Below are 7,009 nucleotides of genomic sequence, written 5' to 3'. Positions count from 1 at the left end.
CTGCTTCAATTACATTAGTTATAATCAGTCTATTAAAATTCTCTGGCTCTTCCTGATTCTGTTTTGGAAGGCTGTACATTTCTAAAAAAAAATCTCATTTACTTTTGCAACAAAAAATAAGGTACATAAGGATAAATTTAACGGAGGAGGTAAAAGACCTGTACTTGGAAAACTACAGGACATTGAAGAAATAAATTGAGGAAGATACATAAGTGGAAGTCTCCAACCCCTGGCTGCAGGCTGGTACCAGTCCACAGCCCGTTAGTGATCTGGCTGCATGCAAAGCTCACCTGAACTCCACCTCTTGTCCCTCCACCACCCCCAGCCTCCATCTTCCACAGAACCGGTACGTGGTGCCAAAAGGGTTGAGGACCACTGGTATATACCATATTCATTGGTTGGAAGAGTTAATATCATTAAAATGTCCATACTACCCAGAAAAATCTATAGATTCAACATAATTTCTATTAAAATACCAACGGAATATTTCACAGATCTAAAACAAATATTACAGAATTTTATATGGAAACAAAAAAGACCCCAAATAGTCTCAACAATCTTGAGAAAGAACAAAGTTGAAAGGATCACAATACCTGATACCAAGAGATACTACAAGGCCATTGTAATCAAACAGCCTGGTACTGGCATAAGAACAGGCATATAGATTAATGGAACAGAACAGAGAGCCCAGAAATCAACCCACGCCTACATAGTCAATTAATCTATGACAAAGGATGCAAGAACATAAAATGCAGTAAAGACAATTCCTTTAATAAATACTGTTGGGAAAATTGGACAAGTACATGCAAAATAATAACACTAGATCACCAACTTACACCACACACAAGAATAAACTCAAAGTGGGTAAAGGACCTAAATATAATCACTTCTCAGCCTTTGGGCTAAGACCAAACGTAGTATCTGCTCTTATCAGTTTAAAATACCTAAATGTAAGTGGTGAAACCATAAAAATCCTGGAAAAGTGCTGGCTGATGTGGATTAAGTACCAGCCTGTGAACCAAAGGGTCACCAGTTAAATTCCCAGTCAGGGTACTTGCCTGGGTTGCAGACTAGGTCCCCTGTTGGGTGTGTGTGAGAGACAACCACACATGCTTCTCTCTCTCTCTTTCTCCCTTCCTTCTCCTCTCTTTGAAAATAAGTAAATAAATCTTCTTTAAAAATCTGAGAAGAAAACTGTACTTGAAAAACAATAAAAAAATTTTAAATCTTGGAAGAAAACACAGGCAGTAAATTTTCAGACAACTGTAGTGGCAACATTTGTGCTGATATGTCTCTTGTAGGACAAGAGAAATAAAGGAAAAAATAAACATATAAGACTACATCAAATTAAAAAGCTTCTGCACGGCAAAAGAAATCAGCAATCAAATGAAAAGGGAGACCACTGAATGGGAGAACATATTCATCAATGATACACTGACAAAGGGTTAATTTCTAAAATATGTAAAGAACACCAGTAGAACAGACAATTCAATTTAAAAATTGGAAAAAGATATAAATAGACATTTCTTCAAAGAGGGCACACAGATGGCCAACAGACATTAAAAACTACTCAACTTCACTAGTCATCAGAGACATGCAAATTAAAACCACAATGAGATATCATCTCACACCTGCCAGAATGACTATCATCAATAAATCAACACATAGCAAGTGTTGGCAAGGATGTGGAGAAAAGGGAACCCTAGTGCACTCTTGGTGGGAATGCAGATTGGTGCAGCCACTATGGAAAACAGCATGGAGTTTCCTCAAAAAATTGAAAAGGAAGCTGCCTTTTGACCCAGTGATCCCACTGCTGAGAATGTATCCCAAAAATCCTGAAACACCAATTTGAAAGAATATATGCACCCTTATGTTCATAGCAGCATTATTTACAATAGCCAACATCTGGAAATAGCCTAAGTGCCCATCGGTAAATGAGTGGATCATAAATGGTGGTACATTTATACAGTGGAATACTAACACAGCAGTAAAAAAAAGGAAATCTTACCTTCTGCAACAGCATGGATGGACTTGGAGGTTATCATGCTAAGTGAAATAGACCAGTCAGAAAAAAAGACACATATCATATGATCTCACTTATATATGGAATCTAATGAGCAAAATAAACTGACAAATTAAATAGAAACACAGGGATTAACCCATGGAACAGACTTACAGCTGTTAGAGGGAAGAGGTGATGGGGGAACTGGGTGAACAGAGGTGAAAAAATTAGCCAAAGAACATATATGCAAAACTCAAAGACACAGATAACAGTGTGGCGACAGCTACAGGGAATGGGAGTGGGAGGTGGGTGGAGGTGGACAAAGCGGGGAAAGATGGGGACATCCTTTACAGTGTCAACCTTAAATAAATACATAAATAAATAAATAAAGTTTGAGGAACAACTCAAAGAGTCATTTCTAGAACCAGCAGTGTGTCAGTTTAACATCTGACTCTCTGAGGAAGAGCAAAACTTGTTTACCAATTTCTGTGGTGTAAATATCTAAACATGTAGATTTCAAGCTACCTATTCATCACTAAATGCAGTTTGGAAGACACGCCAGCTTCAGCTCTCAGGAGCTAAGCTGGCACACCACAAGCCAGAAGCTGGGCCTGTCAAGCAGAATTTGGAGCTGTGGAAGGAAGGAGGATATTATCAAAGATGCTACCTGAGTAGTGTAATGGGACAATCACTTGGCTTCTCTAATTCTGCCATCATTTGTTTTCTCATCAGTGCCTCTCTTTGGCCAGACTCAGCCAAAATCCACCTCAGCTTGGGAGATGCAGCCTGAAAATTCAGATCTCCTCAGATACAGAGCAAAGCTGGGCAGGGCAAGGAATGGATTCAAGAACAGATGAGTAAACACTTCTGGAGTACTTCTATCTTCTCTATATCAGGTCTCTAAGCTCTGTTCATTTATTTTTTAAATAGGTATGTTACATTTCTTTTGAAGGTGTTTCCATGAATATCCACTGCATAGCTCAGTGTCTAACACTCAATAACTATCAAATATTTTACAGAATAAATGAACAAATTAACAAATGTGGTGTCAGCATTTAATAAGCAGAAAATTTATGTCTTTGTGTATATATGACTTGCAGTCACATCACCACATTTATTGCCATAGTGGTGCTGTAACTTGGCAATATCCCATATAAAAGTATTAAGTTGCTTGACTTTTTGCAAGTTCCCATAAGTGCCTCAGCCCTTTGATCTCATCTCATACAACTTGCTGGAAAAGTGGAAGCTTTTGTTTGGTCTGGAGACTCCTGAAATTTAAAAATCTGCAAGTTATTTACAAATTTATGTTTCAGCAATTACCGTTAACTAGTGTACCCTACAAGCTTCTCTCTCCATCTAGCATAGGCTCTTCTTCTGGCAGCTGCGAAGCATTTAATTAAAATCTTCGTCTCTACTGCTTGTTCCTGCAGATGAGCAAACTGCTCCAGTTTTCACCAGTCTGCTTGGTTTAACTTTTATTTCTAGCTACATTCAACAGAATCAAATATATTCCATTTGTAAAACTTTCTGTAGCAAAATTTTCTTGTGGATCTTACCTCAGTGGTACCTCTGCTTCATATAATCTCTGTATATATTTAGAATGATTTGTAAGTCCTGTAAAAGATAAACAAATCTGGGCACTAATTAATGCAGTATGGGCAGATCTCAACTGGTAAAAGGCTATTGCAGTAAGGAAGGGTCCAGAGGAAAAGGAACTCAACTTTGATTTGTAAAAAGTGACTAGACATTTTAAAGAAAGAATGAAGGAATAGAGAGAAGGGTGGATGGGGGCTCATTAAAGTCAGAAAAGTGAAAAATTACAAACAGCAAGAAAAGAGATTGATGAGTGTGAAATCCATCTGGATTCTTTTTTTTTTTTTAATTGTTGTTCAAGTAGTTTTTTCCATTCCCCACCCCCACCATGCTTCCCCCACCCATCCCCCCCCATTCTACCCCGCTTTGGTTTTGTCCATGTGTTCTTTATACATGTCCCTTAATGACCCTTCCCTTTTCCCTCCTGTTATCCCCCCTGCTCCTCAGGCTACTGTCAGTTTGTTCTTTATTTCAATGTTTCTGGCTGTATTTTGCATGCTTGCTTGTTTTGATGATCAGGTTCCACTTATTGGTGAGATCATATGGTATTTGTCTTTCACCACATGGCTTATTTCACTTAGCATAATGCTCTCCAGTTCCATCCATGCTGTCACAAAGGGTAGAAGCTCCTTTTCTCTTTCTGCCGAGTAGTATTCCATTGGGTAAATGTACCACAGTTTTTTGATCTACTCAGTTACTGATGGGCACTTAGGTTGCTTCCAACACTTGACTACTGTAAATTATGCTGCTATGAACATTGGGGTACATAGGTTCTTTTGGATTGGTGTTTCAGGATTCTTAGGGTATAATCCCAGCAGTGGAATTGCTGGGTCAAAAGGCAGTTCCATTTGTAGTTTTTTGAGGAAATTCCATACTGTTTTCCACAGGGGCTGCACCAGTCTGCATTCCTACAAAGAGTGCACTAGGGTTCCCTTTTTTTTCACAACCTCTCCAGCACTTGCTGCTTGTTGATTTGTTTATGATGGCCATTCTGACCAGTGTGAAGTGGTAGCTTACTGGATTCTTTAACTGGCTGGGTGAAAGAGGTCCTATCTTCACATGCTGAGTGGAACAAACAGTAAAGTCTTAAGACAGCCTTGAGTTTTCGCAGGCAGGCACTTGAAGGAGGTCAGAGTCATCAAAGAGATGTGGTCTTGAGCTGTTAGAAACTATGTTAATATTTTGTTCAACCCTTTATAGGCCAAGGTTGGTACTTATCCAGAAGAGTACTCCGGGGAGCCTGGCTAGAGTCTGTCCAAGGGAAGAATTTTGTCCATCTCAAGCCAAAGCACATTCTCAGCTATTCACTCTCACCAGATATATTCTCTTTCAGAAAGGTATGATAAGACCATTAAAATCAGAGTTTGTCTTACTCCACCTGCAACATAAACTCTCCAAGAGCATGGACTGGGTGTGGTTCCCTTTTGAACTACTCCTCCTATTCATTTATCAATTTTTCTCCACATTCTTTGCCACGTAGTAGTGGCCCAAGTGACATCTTTCTCGGGATCAGGCAATAAAGGGGTATATATATGGTCCACAGAGATTTTGAAAATATCTGCTTTTTATTATTACCATGTGCTTATAATTTTAAACAATGTCAGCAACAAAAATATCCCTCTTCCCTCAAATCTTGCATTGATCTAAAGCCTAAAATATTGCTCTGACTACTGCTAAGTTTTAACAAGCTTAAAGTTAGCACATTTTTATCACTTATTCTTTAGTAAGTATTGTATTATTACCAGAAGTTAATTTCAAGAATTCCCAATTGAATAGCCAGCTTTTAACACTCATAGACTCAGCACATGTTTTCATTTTTAAACAACTTTGTAATGGTTTAGAAATCATTAAGCTTATTTTAGATGTTTTATGTAACTTTATTCTTTCATTTAAACAGAAGATTCAAAATATATAATGACAACACTCTAACTGCAAAAGACAAAGAACTTCCACTTAATTCTGTCATTCTATGGTGACCACATGGAGTCTGTATTTGGGTTAAGACATAAAAAAAATGAAACAAAATGTGAGCCATGAGGTGCTGCATTCCATTTGCTAAGTGCAAACTTTAAATCATATATTGAATAGTATCTTTAAAATTAAAATGCATTCTTTTTTAAATTACTAATAGTTGTGTAACTAAAAAAAATCAAGAAAAAACATTTCATCAGTATTATCACTTAGTCATTACTTAAATTTGGTTTTAATAAGTCACTTACGAATTATCAGAAAATTATTTATATGAGATATTATAATAGAATTATAACAAAATCATTGAAGTTCAAACTGTTAAATAGATATTAAAACAGTGGAATTAGTAGCTGTGCATTTATTCATTTTGGTGCTGCATTGTTTATTTAATCTTTCAAGTATTTTAAATTGGCATTATACAGAGTTCAGTGAAAGAAATTCTTCCTTGTCCATATTTCTTTTCTAGTCATTATCATTATCAGATACAGAGAACAAATTGACAGTTGCCAGATGGAAGAGGTTTGGGGGAGATGGGTGAAAAAGGTGAAGGGATTAAGAAATACAAAGTGGTAGTTACAGAACAGTTACATGGGTGTGTAGTACAGCATAAGAAATAGAGCCAGTAATAAGATAGTAAGCATATCTGGTGTCAGATGGGTACTACATTTATTGAGGTGATCACTTAGTAAGTTATACAAATGTATAAATGTCAAGGCATCAGCAGAGTTAATCACTGGGTTGAATACTTAAAACTAATATAATGTATGTCAACTGTAATTGAAAAATAAAAATGATTTAAAGTTAAAAAAATACAAAAAGACCCAGACAATTAGACAAAATGTTGACTGCCAAGTGTTGGATGGTATGAGATAACTTGTAAACTTGAAACTTATACTTGTAAATCTTCATTAAAGTATTTGGAGAAGGTTAATTCACTCTTAATATTTATTTAGCATAATCTTTTACATCAATCTCTTCTCAATGATTACTTTGTGAGTCCTTCATTTTCTAAAGGTATAGTCAAAAGAAATGCAAGGAAACACCAAATTAAAGTAAAATGAAAAAAACTGAAAATAATACTTTTAAATGATATGATAGATAAAGTGTTAATGTCGCTATTACAAAAGACCTGAAAATGAGAAGAAAAAGCAAATTCTATTAAAAGTGGTCAAGAGATATGAGGAAGAATTTGCAAAAAGCACAAAAATTTGCTCAATTTTGTCTATAAGAGGATACAATTTAAATTACATGTATGAGATTGGCAGAAATCCAAAGGTTTGACAGTACACTTTGTTAAGGTGGCTATAAGGAAGTGGGCTCTCTCATATTTTGTTGTCAAGAGGAATCTACAAGCATACAATCCTTATGAAGGGTAATTTAGTACTAACTAGCAAAATTATATGTGTATTTGCCTTTTGATTGCTGTCCAAGAAAAATGTTGTC

At 36.4% G+C, this 7,009-nt stretch overlaps 1 pseudogene; it reads left to right on the top strand.

The window, feature by feature from the left end:
- Nucleotides 1-882: 882 nt before the first annotated feature.
- Nucleotides 883-1,035, top strand: LOC123827666 (annotated as a pseudogene).
- The last annotated feature ends 5,974 nt before the right edge of the window (nucleotides 1,036-7,009 follow it).

The sequence above is a fragment of the Phyllostomus hastatus genome, unplaced genomic scaffold (genome assembly GCF_019186645.2).
Source record: "Phyllostomus hastatus isolate PE091 unplaced genomic scaffold, TTU_PhHast_1.1 phas_contig_86, whole genome shotgun sequence".
Taxonomy (NCBI): Eukaryota; Metazoa; Chordata; class Mammalia; order Chiroptera; family Phyllostomidae; genus Phyllostomus; species Phyllostomus hastatus.
The sequence above is the reverse complement of the archived record's forward strand: the minus strand, read 5'-3'. Positions and strand labels throughout refer to the sequence as shown.